General features: G+C 34.3%; 1 protein-coding gene across 2 annotated transcripts in view; it reads left to right on the top strand.

Annotated features, from left to right (window-relative positions):
- Positions 1-17,596, top strand: part of Ac3 (Adenylate cyclase 3) — a 976,504-nt gene that overhangs the window by 261,360 nt on the left and 697,548 nt on the right. The window lies entirely within an intron of this gene.

Here is a 17,596-nt window from a genome sequence, read left to right as displayed (position 1 = left end):
ATTCCCATATACACGTCACTATTCACTGTCGTCTCAAAGAATATGGGCCCAATAACGCGTGTGGCGGAAATGGCACACTAAACACCAATCTTCTCATCATGCAAGGGTACCTGGTGGATTGCGTGTGGATTTTCTGTCGACCAATACCGGTTGTTTTGGGAATTTACGTCCCCAGACAGGTGAAACCACGCCTCGTCACTCATGATGAGCATTAGTGGATCCAAGAAACCACTGGCAACATTGCTCAACAGCCATGAACAGAAATGCACCCTCTTCTGCAGGTCAGGCTCCTTCAGTTCCTGCACAACACTTATCCGGTACGGTTTTAACTTCAGTCCCCTTAAAACACGTCTGCAACTTCTCTCACTCGCATGAACCTGTTGACACAATCTCCTGGTTGACTTTCGAGGACTTCTTGTCATTATCTCCTCCACCTGCATCTTTAATTCAGGTGTGTAGACAGATGGTCGTTTGTTCCTGGGAGCATTTTGAACCGATCCTGTACGCCGCCATTTTTCAATCAATTCCTGAATGGTGCTTTTTGCTGGCACAGAACGTCCTGGAAATTTCTCCCGAAACAAATTCTTTGTTTTCACAAAAGATCCAGTGAGAATGAACCCTTCAACAATGGCAACACGCTCGGGTATCGAATACGGCATTATCACACACTGACACACCCGGCTTAACACAACGAGGACTTTTTCTCAACTGGTTTCGACAAGTTTCACTGGCTGCGGCTGCACGTGACTGCTGCAGGTCACGTAAGTTGACCCGACCTCGACACGCCATCTCTTGGTAGGAAGGTAGATTATTTAAGTGTTGCCAAAAACACAATCTACCAGAATATTACGACGGGCCGGTTTTACGAGCCGCACCCTGTATAATAATGATTATAATGATTATGTACGTAAATAAATAAATAAACTATTATACTGCATGAGATTAGCAAGGAATGATGAAGGCTACTTTGTAACTCCGTAAAAATAGTTTTTGTCTCGATTTTTCGAAAAAGTACACTACACATGAAAATTTATCCTTAAGCATTTAATTTGGTTCAAAGCTGAATATCATCTATCAACTGATGTATATATTATCTTTGAATAAATTATACTTAAACTAAAATTAAAATTTAAAAATTTATCATAATTTTAAGCTATAGATCATTAACAATTCTGAATACCTTCGTCTTGTTAGTGCCATTATAAAAATCTTCATTAGTGTATACTATAATATCAGTTTTATCTTGATAGGTGGTGTACCTATCCCTTTCCGGTACCCGGCTTTTTGGGCTATTTTTTAGACTTTCAGTCAAGGAGCTACTGCATCGTCACTATTTATCCTAGGATCATGGTTCATACCTCATTCTCTTCAGAATGGAGCTGGCTTTCAAATGGTACCCCTTACATGCTCATACAATATACCAGGAGCGGGGAAAATGATGTCAAATGGAAAATTTCGGAGGAAATTTTTTTCTCGCACTTTGGGCCCCTCTGGAGCGGCCCTGTGTAAACGTAGCCATCTAAAAAACATCCGATAAATAGTACTTGGTACTGAATGTGTGTGCCAAATTTCAAGTTTCTATCATGAATACTAAGGGCGGGAGAAATTTTATCAGGAATTCTCACAATGCCCCAAATGACCGTAAAACACCATGATCTCAGATAAAAAATTTCCTGAGACATCCCTAATTACTCTAGGGTCATGTTTCGCCCATCATTCTCTTCAGCTTGGAACTGCCTTTCAGGCGGTATCACTCACCTGTCTCCATTATGTATCTAAGGCGGGAAAATCTCGAAAAAGGGATTTTTTGGTCTAAATATCCTTTTTTTCAACTTTTAGCCCTTCTGGACCCCCCTGTTTTAACGCAGAGATCTGAAAAAAATCTGATAAATACTACTCGGTGAGCTGAATGTTTATGCGCAATTCCAATTTTCCAGGTGCAAAAGTAAGCCCACCAAAAATATATATACCGACAATGTCCCATATTACCTTATACTGTATCACACAGTTTATATGATCCAAATAAGAAAATTTATTGCCATAAACATAAGTGATGCAGTTATTTTTTACAAACTGTATAACATATTTAAAATTTAACCAGCACCTTGCTAGTTGTTTATTGTAACTGATAAAGTGATTCAAACGCATTTTGTCCACAATTAATCACAAAATTAATGTGAAATGAAGTACCCCTAGAACACACATAACTATATTTCAAAAATATTTTGCAAGAAACTAATTGAAAAAATTATCTTATAAGGTAACATTTAGCAAGAAAAAAATATTTTTTTCTTGATTTCCAAGTGACTGAATAACACAATATCATCATTTTTAATACTGTCCTTCATTTAGATTTTGTATGGCCTCCTTTAACTTTCCTGACAGCCTGAATTCTTCTGGGCATACTGTGAATAAGATTTACGGCATGTTAACATGTCTAAATCATGGTACCAAGTATGTACAATTGCTGCCATTAGCTGGTTCCTGTTTTCCAATCACCTTTTCCACAGTTTCTTGTTCATAATATGCCACAGGTTTACGATAGGATTGAAATCTATAGTGAAAGGAGGCCACCAGATTCTCTCTATATCCATCTTCTTAAACCAATTATTGACTGAACGAGACCGATAGCAGGAGACATTGTCATCCTGAAAGTAGAATTTGTTCTGACTTGCCCCTGTAAAATAATTCCTAGCTGTTGGAATTAATTTATGATCAAGAATTTGTATGTACTTTTCACAGGTAACTGGACCACTACAAATTTCAATTTTCCCAGTTCTTCTCGATGTGAAGCAACCCCACAACATAACACTTGCCGAGAACTTATGTGTCTCAAATTTACAATTATCATTTAATTCCTCCCCCCTACGCATCCAAAGCTTCACACCAGCGTCGTTTCCAACGATATTAAACTTCTTTTCGTCCGAAAGATCACATGATCCCAGTCTTCCTCTGTCTATTCCCCGTACCTCGGCACAAAAATGTTCCTTGAATCCTTATGTTTCTTTGTCAGTCGCGGTTTTTTTCTGGTCAAATCCAAAAGATTTCAGTCTAGACACTACTGTTGAATGGCTTGCTTTAATACCTAACTCCATTTCCATTTGTGCAGCCAGTTGACGTAAACTCATGCTTCTTTTCTGCAACGCTAGTGACTTCAATTTTCGATCAACCCTCGCAGATATTTTCTTCTTCCTTCCACACCTGTTTCTAAGGAACACTCTCCAAACTCTTGTTGTTTCTTAATGATTCTTGACACTGTAGACTGGTGAACGTTCACTTTTGTACCAATTTCTCTTTGACTTACTCTTTCCTCGTATAGGGCCAATATTTGTCCTTGCATGCGAGATGAAGTGTCTTTCAAGCTCATGATTTGTCAAATCATTAACAATCTATTCACATTAAGTACAAAGCTTATATATTTATAAACTTCAGAACACTATAAAAGGAAACACTGCAACAGCAATCAGGCAAACGATCACGCGATAAGAACAAAGTGCGTTAGTTTATCAATCTCCATCCGAGCTGCGTATGCAGTTTTTCAGCAACACTAGCCAACAACAGAGGCACTTGATGACAAAAAGGGGAAACAAATAGCAACAAAACAAACGACTGTATAACAAAACAATACGAGATTTGTTTTTATTAAAATTTATGAATGTATATCACTGCTAAAAGTAACTACTGTTATTCTTTAGATGTTCTGCCATACTTTTGGCAAGTGATGCAGTTATTTTTTTACAAACTGTACAGAGGGAAATTTTTAAACATTCCCTGAGACATCCCTAATTACCCTAGGATCATGGTTTGCACATCATTCTCTTCAGAATAGAACTGCCTTTCAGGCGATACCACTCACTTGTCTCCATCATGTATATGAGGTGAGAAAATCCCGTTAAAGGGATTTTTTGGTAAGAATTTCCCTTTTTCAACGTTTAGCCCCTTTGTACCTCCCTGTTTTAACACAGAAATCTGAAAAAAATCTGGTAAATACTACTTGGTGAACTGAATGTTTGTGCAAAATTTCAATCTTCTACGTGCAAAAATAAGCCCGCCAAAAATACTTTACATAAACCCCCCAAAAATATTACACAAAAATATATATTTAGAATTATGACGTCATCACCTCCTATGTCTCGACGCAGGAAGGTATGAAACCATATGTAAGATCTACAATGCCTCTGGACTTGAAAAACAAAAACAAAACAAAAAAAAACAGACGAAAAAGCTCAAATAGGAGAGTTATAACGCAATGTACCATGAAACACCCCGTATGTTACAAATTGTACCATGGGATCCCCAAAGGGCTATTGTAACATCAACTTTTAGCTTTACTTAAAAAAATAGTTTTCTCTATTTTCTCAAAAAACTTATCATGAGAATTTAGACTCAATATCATAATTTTGTTCAGTTCAGTAAGGTATTGATTATTGTAAATATCATATTTGGACAATATTTATCCATTAAATGCTAATAATGTTGTTGAATTAAAAGAATTAAAATTTCATTATTATTCGAAAACAATGGGAAGTACATCCACAGCCATCCATGGAAAAGAGTGAACTTTGAAGATATCAACCATCATTGTAGGTAAGAAATAGTCGATTCATACACACACACATAGGGGTATATATATATATATATATATATATATATATATATATATATATATATATATATATATATATATATATATATATGGTATTGTCGTGCTCTGGGAAGTATAGACTTTTTTAAAAAAATAATTCTTCACTTTGTCATTTCTGAAGTTATCAATGAGATTAGATTATAACTTATGTGCAAACAACGAAAGTAGAAATAAGTTCGTATCAGACATTATATCGGGCTTTAAAAGTACTTCTTCAAGTGCCGAGTTAAATATGTCAAATTCAGTGTGAAAATGTGCTATTTAAATTCATACGGAATTCATAGGAGAAATCTTTCAGTTCTGCAACGTGCTGTAGTTGGTTAATTTCAAAGTAAACACATTAATATCAGTTAATACAGAAATAAAATCATCAAATTTCGCATTTATTACCTGTTACAATACCAACTTTATTTATACAAAATTAAAGACTCTTTTCGCCAAACTTACGATAGTTCGGGGAGGTTAATCTAACATCTTGGAATTGAAGTGTTTGTAGAATGTGGAAAGGAACTTAAAATTTGCCTAGCATAATATGTATGGCTTACTAATGAGTTCTTTCCCCGACTTAATTTTTGGACTTCAAAATCATACATCAAATATCGTGAACATGTGGCTTTATTAGCGCTATCTAATGAAATGATTACATGTAAGTACCTATAAATTACAGCACTTATTCGTTGATGATTTTCAATACTCCCTTTTAACAGATTTCCCAACATTTGTTTCTAAAATGATAATCTAAGCTTTGCATCACTTTCGCAATGTCACTTGAAAAATGTTAATTCACTCTGCGTAGAATGATGTACCATTAAAGTAATACTTATTTGACTTGGGCGAAAAATGGAGGAGGAAAAACCTTTTAATGCACAAAATTCTATTGAAAGTCCAAAGTGCACTTTAATCATACACACATTCCATTGCAACATATTGTTCTGAATAAAAGCTCCAAGTAACCGTAACACTTATGCATTTTGGCAATAATGTAATGTAATATTAACATTTCACATGATTATGGCTTTTAAGTTATTTCTCAAAACAATAAAAAGTAAAAACAATAAAAATTCTGTCTTTTTAAATATGAGTATATATATAGGGTGGTAGGTAACTCCACCGACACACTTTGCGAGGTGATTCCTTATATGAAATACAAAAAAAAAAAAAAAAAAAAAAAAAAAAATAGTTCTGATAAACATAGGTCGAAAAACGTCTCCTTTCAAAGTTATGAACCGCCGAAAATTCGAAAAATCATGTTTCGAAACGCCCTGCCTTAGAAACTATAGGACCTATCCCAAGCGGTTTAAGAAATTACACAGAAACTAGTATGCGATCTATCTAAATATCCATGTTTTACCATCCTCCGTTATCGGCGAAATGAACGCGCCATTAGTACTTAAAGCAATATCCCTACACCTCAACTTCCTTTTTACAGTTCGTTTCGCCGATAACGGACCACGGTAGAACATAGATATTTAGATAGAGCGCATACCAGTTCCTTTGTAATTCCTTAAACCGCTTGGGATCGGTCCTGTAGTTTCTAAGGCAGAGCGTATTGAAACGTGAATTTTCGGCGGTTCATAACTCTGAAAAGAGACGTTTTTTGTCCCATGTTTGTTAGAGTTTTTTTCTTTCATTTCATATAAGGAATCACCTCCCAAAGTTTGTCGGTGGAGTTACATACCACCATATATATATATATATATATATATATATATATATATATATATATATATATATATATATATATATACACGCAATAATACCTCTTAGTTCTGAGTTTAGTTCTGAGTTTAACCTTTCTTTCGACACCTATACTATGAAATGTTAACCTATAGCTAACGTTGAATCCAAAGACCATGAGATTCCACCGGGTATCGAATCCCCATTAATCTTGAACTTGTAATTCTTCAATTAATATGTATTATTTGTCACAAAATATAATACATATCTGCATGTTTTCAAGGGATAGTATTTTTCTACCCTTGAAGCAGTGGTAGATATGAGAAAATCAATTCGCTTAATAATGTAAGTAACCTTATTAAAACTTTCAAAGCTGCACATTCTGGTAAAATAACAAAATATATTACGTTTGCAAACGCAGTTTACACAATTCATAACTCAATTTGTATAACCGTCAAGGCAAACAGAAAAAGCGTTATAAAGTTTTGTTCGAATTTTCGTGCAGTTTACTTATTTTTCCTCTTCGAGAAGGAATAGTTATTTAATGTAGTATTAGAGCCTTAGATATTGTTTCATTCTGTTAGATTTTCATATTTTTTATAAGATAATAATATATAGCTACAAGTAAAACTCTAGATCAAAAGTGAGGGTATTCTAGATTCTTTTCCATCAATAAAGTATGGAAATAAACTTACATCCGAAAATAATACACACATAATTGAAACGAAAGTAGCAATCGTCTGCCACTGTTTGTCTGTTTCACCATAACTCTCGTAAAACTTATTCGATTTTAGGGAAACTTGGAATATGTCTTCCTCCAATCTTGGAAAATAATCTTTATTGTTTAATGTTACAAAAATCTATCAAAAATAAAGAAGTAAAAGAGAATAAAATCCTCCTCATTCAGCAAGTTTTAATATAAATAAAATCAGTTTTTGGTAAAAACTACGTAAACAGGATTTGAATTCGATAAATCGCAGTGGATACTTTATTTATGGTTTTACAATCATCTCCAATGGTTGCGGTTGAAAGTTTGGGGTGAAGGATAAGTTTGTAAAACATATACGTTTCCAATACGACGAAGTTTCATTATTGAAATAATATGATATTAAGAAAATAATTTTCTTTGATAACTATACAAAAATGATTAGATTTTGATGTAATATGGTATATACTTTCGTTTAGGCTTCCCAATGACCCCACTGCATGATGTTAAAGTCTGTTAAGAATTTAAGGGTAAATCCCAATGACATTTATATCTATATATTGGATTTTGTAGCACTATAGTGCATATTTCTTTTGAGGTTTTCAATGATTCCACCTGGATACAGTTTAAGTCAATAAAAAAGGAATGAATTTACTTTTCCGATTAAAAAAAATGTTCCACAATAATATTCGTAAACAAATATTCGATTTGTGTGGAATATAGGATATGTGTATCTGAGGCTTTCTAGTCATTCCCTAACACTTGGGTATAGAATCACCCGAGGATAGTGGAATGAACTTAACTCCCTCTTAGATAACAACTTAGATAATGTGTCTTATACGACAGCTTGCGTAAAAATAATTAGATTTCCATCGTATTTCCGAACTGGACGCAAACGTCTTCTGGCTTTGTATTTAAAGACAGATTGATGATGCAAAGAATGATTCCGTATTTTTTGAACCAGAACTTGGTCTTGGGCAGCTGATATTGCCTACAGTCTTCTACTCTTAGTCCATTCTATCTCTCTCCTCCACGTGATACTCAGCCGCTTTCCCAGTTCTAGAACTACAACCAAAATCTCTAGCATTGTAAGAAAACTTCACACCATTAGCAGCATAATCAAAATATCTCACTTTTGAGGGACAGTCAAATCTAAAGAGCCGAAGGTGACCCGACTTCCCGTTTTAGCTGCTGTTCTGCTTTTCTAAAAAACGGAGGGTCTATTTGTCCCGTTTGAAGCAAAAATTAATACCATGTCCCGTGAGTATTATTTAAAATCTAAACCTCTCACGTTAAATGACTGTGTTGAGGAGAGAGAAATAGGAAGGAGAAATGAACCCTGCCATGAATCATTCTCAAAAAACATTAAAGATTATAATATAATAAAAATGACCCTATCCTGAGATTATGTCCTATTGTACTCGTTGCGTACCATTTACTAATCCATATGCCAAGCGTACTCATTTATTCAACGAAGAAGACTTACTTGTAATAAACGTTATGCTAATATAGCTCCATCGGGAGAAACAAGAGCAAGAATAAAACGGAGAAGACTTTGCACTGAGCATTCCATTTACGATTGCGTGCCAGACAGAAAGTTCAAGTTTAGTCATGGGACGACTTCGATGTGTCAGGAATTGCCATATTGAGCAGAAATAAACAAAGCATTAAATTTAAATAAGTAAACAAAACAAAAACATTGTGGAACACTGGCACAATTCTGCAAAGAGTTTAAGCTATTCTATTCAATGGAAACTGTTAAACTTGATCCTCAGTTCAAGGTTGTTATCAGGAAATTACCAATCGATACTCAACTGAACAACATGAAGATTTTGAGCTCCTCCGTGGCTAAGCGGTTAGCGTACGCGCCTTTTGCGTGGGAAACCTGGGTTCGATTCCCGGCGGGAGCTCATGTGGTTCGGATTTCACGTTAATCAATAGGTCCACGTCTCATATAGCCTCGCTGCTGAACGGGACGTTAAACACAAAATCAACTCAACTCAACATGAAGATTAGCTTAACCAATAAAGGGTTCGAAGTAATAAACGTCCAACAAATGAGAAGAAAAGACAAATCCCGCTGCCGCTCTTCCTAGTTACATTAAAAAAGACTCCCAAATCAAAGACGATTTACATTTTTGTATCCTAAAATTCTATAAAATTGCAATGAAACCATATCGTCCCAAGCAGTAGGTCCTATATTAGAAACATACTCAATCTTTTTCCTACCCCGCTCCTCGATGTATGAAATAGGTTGACAACTGTCTTACATACCAGTTTAGTAGAACAAAAAAAAAAAAAAAAAAAAAAAAAAAAAAATGCCATCAAGTGTTTGGGACCACATGGTAAACTTTAGTGTCCTATGATCCAAAGCATCATAACACGAGCTCAGAAAGAAGAGGAAATCAAGAAACAAGTTATTTTCACCACTTACAGAAAATACTGCAACTATTCCGACAAACGGCCAGCTACGCTATCAATGAGCCCACTTACGGTACCAAAATCAACTGAAGAAGACTCTTCACCTCACATCAAGCTATCTCTGGAACCAGTAACTGATACCAGTTCTACTATCAAGAAGATCATCCAAATTTTCAAGGACTTTCAACGTCTGCACTTCGTGATGAATTCAAGAAGAAGATGTCAGAACTTTGCCATGCTCAAAATACTATTACCAAATATCCCATTTTATTATAAATTCCAGCTGACTTAATGTAACCGAAAAGTCAAACAGCGTTTCATCTGCTGTTATCTGGAGGAACATCATCATCGAAAAGAACACAGTTAGAAATGAGGTTATTGTAAAAGTACTAAATATCTTTGTCATGACTTATTTTATCCTTCCACTTACCAAAACATTTATCTTCTAACTTAGACTTCATTTGAGTAAGCAGCACTAAATTATAGGGTCTTTCAATATTTAACTTACTTACTACCTTGTCCTCTCTTTTAGTTAGCTTGGATACCATTACCATTTCTTTCCGAAACTGATCATTCTCCGAATACCACGATGTTTAGGTCAATTTCACTTGGGCAAATAATATAACATTGTGAATATTTGGAATTATTTTTTAAAAATGTATATAGCAAGGGATTTCGAGATTTGGCCATAGTATTTAATAATTGCAACCTCCAATCTTTTTCTTCCCGCCTCTCCTTTCCTTGTATGGTAAATATAAGAAAAACCCTTAAACATGTGTCTAATTATTTTAAAAGAGAAGTCCAAATGCTGAATTTCATGTCTGTAATTGTATAGGTTTGCATCTGTCCAAGATTGATTCAAAACTTTCACTAAAAGAATTAAACTACTAAACAGCTACACATTAAAATGCCTACACTAAAGAGATAACTAATAATTGAAGTGATTATAGAAGATCTCAATACAATCATCGATATAATTGTTAAGATTTGTTTACTAATAAAGGTTGATTTCTCGAGGCTTCTCTCTGTTATCTTCTTGATTGGTCCTCTACTACCCACAATAAATAGAACCCCGAATTCTTTTCAACGAAAAGCATTTCTCAATTTACTATATTTCTCTATCTTGTTTCTGCTCGCCATTTCCAAGCTATATCCTTCTTCAAATCATAAACGTACCTCTACTATATACGGTTTCAATTCCTCTTTACAATGAGGTTCGATTTCAACCACTCCCCATTAATGTTTTTTTTTTCAACCCGATATCCTTTTCGTGTACATAGTAATCGATTCCAATATATATATATATATATATATATAATCTTATAATAATAATAATAATAATAATAGTAATTGTAATTCCCATCCCTTTTTCCTTTCCATTCTCTTTTCTTCCCTTTTAATCAGGTGTCAAAAAGCGCTGAAATATGTGTCTAATTATTTTAAATGTGAAGTCCATATACGAACTTTTGTTTCCTTAACATTCAGAGATTCCGAGATATGGACATTTTAAGATAATAATTGCCACCCCTCTTTCCCCTCTTTTTCATGGCATTTCCAAGAAAGTCCTTTTTTAGTAGAACCTTACACACAAATCGTATGTCTTGTCCAAATTTTGATTATCTTGTTTAAACGGTTTGGTCTGGGCATTGGTGATTATGTCAGTCAGGATTTCTTTTATATAGCGATGTATAGATGCTACAGTATACTTGTATATTAACGTATTGCACGGTAAAGTATATCATACTAGAATTCATAAACTCTTACATCTATTTTGTTGGAACACCTTTAACACATTAATTTTGCATCAATCAAGTTACTGCAATAGAGAAGCATCTTAATAAAACTAAATTTCATGGCAAATTATTGAACACGACAGAGCGATACATATCATATATAAATTAGCTAGCCCTCTGTGACAATTCACCTAGCACTCTAATGTGGTATACAATCCTTTAAAAGGGGCCACGGTGGCTCAGTGGTAGAGCGTTCACCTCTGGTGTATGGGGTCCCGGGTTCAAACCCTGCTCCCGCCAAGTGAACTTTATGGTGAACAAACACCATGTGCGTGGGGAATTTCCTCGGGATTCTCCAGTTTCCTCCCACTTTCTTCATTCCATCATTTCATTCATTTCTCATCATCACCGTTTCTTTTAGCCTATTCATCATAAGAGTGGGACATAAAACTAAATGTCTCATTAGATTTTATTTTTTTCAATCCTTATAAACAAGTAATTCTTCTCGTATTTATATACGACACCAACTCTACCAGAATCAATCTTAATCCAATCTTTCTATTCGTATAATATAAATAAACACACGAATAACTTTGCGTAATCTCTGAGTCTTGAACTACAGGCCGCTCCAATTAAAGAATACAATTTCCTTCCACTAATTTCACATAAGCCACATTTCCATCCTCAACAAAGATTTTGACGGCATTTTATGTCAGTTTTTCAATATCTCTCTCTCTCTCTCTCTCTCTTTTTTAAAGTTTTTGACACATTAACGTATGCATACCTATAATAATTAAATTGTTCCTTTTATATAGCTAATGATAAGTTACTTAGTATTTCTGTTCATGAAATGAAATGAAATTTTTTAGTTTTACGTCCCACGATTTTGTCGGTGAGGCTAAAGGAGACTGTGATGATGAGTAATGAATGAAATGGTGAAATGAAGAAAGTGGAGGAAACGGGGGAGCCCCGAGGAAACCCACACGGTGTTTGTCCACCACAAAGTTCACTTGGCGGGGGCTGGGATCGAACCCGGGACCACAAAAACCAGAGGTGAACGCTCTACCACTGAGCCACCGCGGCCCCCTATTTCTGTTCATTCAGAAGCGTTATCTATGGAACTACAACTGCCTGCCTACAATTAAAGGAGATAGTTTTGTTGCCATTTCGGAAGATATGAATCAATGAAGTTGTACATAAAGTGCTAACTCTCTCTTGGTATATCAGTGGTTTCAATCCGACATACTAATATACCGAAGCACGCTGTTTGAAAATCACTCTTTCCTGTAATCCATCTAAATACAATACATAAAAGTTGCAACAAAAACTTGCAATGTTATATTGTTAATTTTTCTAAGAAATGAATCCACAAAGAGCACACACACACACACACACACACATGTAAAGTGTTGAAAATATCCTCTTTTCATGAATCTATTTAGGAGATAAAAAAAGAAGATTTACATATGCAGAAACCAAATAAAGCTCGAAAGTGAAACATTACGAAGTTCAGAAATATCGAAATTTCAATATCCTGTGAGTTTTTATGCGCAGAATCTATACTCTTTTTCCTTTATTTTTAGTCTAACGCTGAGAACAGACAAAATACAAAAAAGTAAGGTGGAGTAATATATAATATAATAAAAAAAATGTAGAGAAAAAGTCGATAGTTGCCTAAACGCAGAAAATGGGTGTTGCTTGTTTCTCTGAATAAAAGCAGACTTTATACACAGTCTTTTATACTTGGATGATGGATGTCTGTTAAAACCCCAGTGTAGTAATTGGCATGTGAATAAGCTAACATAACAGTCTGATGTTTTCCCCCCTGTTATCCATCATCGATTGGCAGGCAGATTGAGTGCTCGTTTTACCTCCTTCCATTTCTTATGGAGCGATGAGATTATCAACGTTACTCACATTGATGGATCTTCTAATGAGTTTGCATTTCACAGAGAAATAAAGAGATATGGAACAAGTACTCAGAATATGTGTGAATAAAATGTTTATGTTAGTGAAGGAGATAACAATTTTTATGTATATATTTGAAACACAGCAATGTTACGTTGTTGCTTACAATATGAACAAAGGATTATACGACATGTTGTATGACATACATAGGTCATAAATTTCGTATAATCTGTATGTGATATATATTGCTTTATTTTGTTGATAACAGTACAACGTCATGTAAGTATTACGCCTCATGGTAAGCCGATTTTTATTGAAATCATCTTAGTTTTGCTTCTTATGTATTCACTTCTCCTTTTCTCTATCATCCAACTGAAAAGTTAAAAATTCAAATGAAATCTTTGTTTTACGTCACATGATTATGGTCTTTAGGCTAAAAATAAGGATGGTTAATGAAGGTGAGTGATTATGAAAGAACCGTAAGAATGAGAGTCTGGGAGGAACCGAAAAAAAAGAGAATATCCAAGGAAATTTAATCGGTAATCGAACCAGGAACCATTGGCACAATTGGCTCGTCCACACTTTTTAAAGGAAAAAAGATAGTTTCAGAAACCAAATGATAGAGAAATCATTTCAAATATATATATTTATAAAGAACAAAATAAAAATATTTTTTAAATTGTAAATGAAAAATGAAATATTTTTCTTTTAGTCCCACAGTTATACCCAATAGATTAAAGGGGAAGAATAAATGATTTTGAAAGAATTGGTGTAATGAGAATGTGGAAGGAAACAAGAGGACCTAAAATACCACGAGAACACTGTTGTCCATCACACACTCTGCATGTATGAACCAAGAACCAGGCGCACCAGAAGTCCTATTACATACTGTACTTTTGAACATTTCTTGTCTACATTCTGAATATCAAATTCGTGCAAGCTGGTAACAAGTTCGCATTCTCTGAAAGACAAAAAGGCTTGATATGCTAAGCATAATTTCTGTATGTTTGAGAAGTTAAGAAAACAAATTTATAGCAAACCGTTTGATTTTTTCCTTAATCAAGGTAGAATTTCCGGAATCTGTACAAGTTGTATTCTGTTCCAACTATCCTCCATATATAAAACGCTGACTTTATACGTTGAACATTTCAAAAGAAACACGTAATGAGAATATACTTTCACTTCTATCAGGTTGAATTTAAAGGTATGCAAGTATAAAGACAATATGAAAGTGATAATTTGTCATAACAACAAGAAATAATCGCGATAATATCGTTTTCTCTTGTTAAACGGCTTAGAAAATTGTTTCTTTTAAAACTTTGTACGTAATAAGATTTTTTCCGGTCTGCTCGTGAATTTACAAATATTCGATATTATATAAAATATTCATTGAAGACCAATACCATCGTACAACATAAAAGAAAATATATTAATATCATCCACAAAGTTTCTCTTACATCTAGTTGGTATTACGAGAGGGCTAAAAAATTGTCATCTTTGACCTTCATCAAAGCAATAATTAAAGATAATAAGCTCGATCAAATATTATTTGATAAAAAGAACAACAGAGACTTTAGAAATTACAGCAGACGCCGTGAAAAGGCTAAAATAATAAAAAGTGAAAAGGTACAGAGTACATTATCCAAATTATAGAATAACGCATGTAATAGTAAGGAATTCCAAATATCGTTATTGACTAAGTTAAATATGACATATTTCCGGAAAACTGAACATTTTGTTTAAATATCTAGAAGAATGTGATTTGAAGAGCAAATGGATCAAAGAAAAGAAGATAAAGGAACTTATTTACGAGGAAACAAAATAAACCACACATTGCTCTATGCTTTTCTTAAACTAACAAACGTTTTGTTTGGAACCGAGAATATGTCTTTGGAATTTTTCACTTAGGTTAACAGTGGAAGTGATGAAACTACTTGATTCATTCATTTCCTTCATACCAATAAAGTGGAGAATAAGTCACTAAAATCAGTTATACCCAAACCCTAACAAATAGTATATACAAAATTAAACGACTCTAAGGTATGATTATTCTAGTCATTTTACAAGAATGTAACGAAACATAATGGGACAATACAACTTCATAATGTGGACGATTGATATCACGCACTAAACATAAATATGGGAGATAAGTGCGTCAGATATGCAAACGCGCCAGGATCACTTCATCACGAGGACGAGGACTGTTACGTAACGGAATGAGCTAATTGCCCAAAATGAGTTTTACAACCTGGAACTTGCTCTGGATGGTTGGATTTAATTCCGTTTGCCACTGAGATTACATTCATCGTATAATATAGATACAGAAATCCGAGTACGGGGTATAATGGGATAGTTCAACATTTACAGATGCGGTGTTTTTGTCTGCCGTGTCAATGAGCGTGTTTCCGTGAATGTTAACATATCCCAGCATGTATCAGATAACAACAACATAATATGCTCCTGTAGTTTATAACGTTTCACAAAAATAACTTGCACGAGAGCATGTTTACTAAAACCATTCTGTAAGTGTAAAATAACACTTGGAGAACCAGTATAAACAAACATACGATGTATTGAACAGTTGAAGGACATGGTACAATCAGAAATAATATTAAGTATAGGTTGGAGCTATTATTTCTTATACGTCCAACCTATACTTAATATTGTTTCTGACTGTACAAGGATAACCTAACTACTGTTGTTCAACAATTGGTACTAAACAGGGTCAGTGCAGCATAAGCCATAATCTGTCATTGTCCTAAAGCAAAGCAGAGCCAAAATTATTCTCGCTTTTGGAACCGCCCATAAAAAACACACTAAAAGTGGAGTACAATTTTAGCAAAAGTTCGAAATTCGTAATTGTATCTCTGGTTACTATTACGCTGTTTGGTATGTAGCGACAAATATAACCCTACCTTCGCATACAAAGCAGCTACAGTCGAAAAGTACAAACACGAAGCAAATATAGGAGCATCATTCGGGGCTGCAAAAGGTCAAAATTGCCGACTTGAGTTTGCGATATACCTGTATTAACATTTTAAGCAATATTGTAATAACATAGTAGTGAAAAACATGAATCTCTTCTAACGTCGGAGAGTCTTTACTCTCTCGGAAATAAAATTTGAAATAACTCTGCGGAAATAGAGAGACGGTCAAATAGATTCGTCCGTAATGATATTTTTCACATACACTACTGTATCATGGGCTGTTGCTTCAGAGCGTGTTGGATATGTGCCGCATGAAATTTTGAAATTAGAGCTTTTGTCGAGTTAGATCTTTATCATGTCACTTTGATTAAATGAATATTCTAACAATATTAATGGATTCAAAAATATGAAAAAACTAGTATCTCAAGAGTTCTTCAATTTAGGAAATGAAAGTGCTTACAAAACTTCACATGTACATAATATATAAAAAATAAAGTGACTATGTTATAGACTTCATAACTCTTGGACCACCCGACCGATCTCGATAAAATGTTGAACATAGATGAGGTTTGGACCTGGGATACATTTTATCATTTCACTTTGACGGTGAAACTTAGGGGGATGAGATATATAAAAAATTATCGAAAATGCCGGAAAATATTAGTACCGAATACGGATTTTCCGGGGTCGCTGAGATGAACGGTGACACTTAAGATACCGTTTAAATCCGAATTTAGCCTCGCAACTTGGGGAAGAGAGAAGGGGAGATATATAAAAATGATCGAAAATGATCTATATTAGTGCCGAATCCATAGTGTTCGGGATTGCTGAGACAAACAGTGACACTTCCAATGCCTTTTAAATCCAAATTTAGCCGTTAATCTCCAAAATGAAACGTATTCTCTCTGTACAAAGAACAGATATTCTGCTAGTCAATAATAAGTGAACACTCCCAGCAATTTCAAAAATTCAGCTTCTAAAGGAGGGAAGACAATTTATATAATATTTCAATTTTCCACAATGTTAAAAATACTTACTTAAAAATGAGTAAAATTGACTCAAATTTGAGAACATTGTGTTCTCAGAATAGCTCCGAATACATTGTTCTCAAAAGTGAGAAAGTATGGGTGTTCAAAACATAAGAACAATATGTACTCAAATTTGAGTAAATATTACTCACTTTTGAGTAAAAATTCTCTTAAAAGCGAGATAAAATATTCTTAAATAAAATGAGAAACTGCTATTTCTCAAAAATAACGAGAACATATTTTCTCAAAAATGAGAAAGTTAACCGTAAAATGAGATGAATGTAATCAACATTGAGAAACTCTTTGTTCAAAAACTAGTAATGCTCTCCTCACAATTGAGAACATGTATACCCAAAAGTGAGTAGAAAAGTATTCGAAATGCTCAGATAGCCGCAAAATTGAGAAACACACGTTCTCAAAAATTGAGAATATTTCCTCTCAAATTTAAGAAAAACTCTTCTCAAAAATGAGAAGGTTTTTTTTAAAAAAATGAGTAAAAAAGTACTCAAAAATGAGATTTTATTAGTATTCAAAAATGAGAAAAAAGTACTT

Source organism: Thermobia domestica, chromosome 8 (assembly GCF_964235325.1).
Source record: "Thermobia domestica chromosome 8, izTheDome1.hap1.1, whole genome shotgun sequence".
Taxonomy (NCBI): domain Eukaryota; kingdom Metazoa; phylum Arthropoda; class Insecta; order Zygentoma; family Lepismatidae; genus Thermobia; species Thermobia domestica.
Note: the sequence above shows the minus strand (reverse complement) of the source record. Positions and strands in the feature narration are given on the sequence as shown.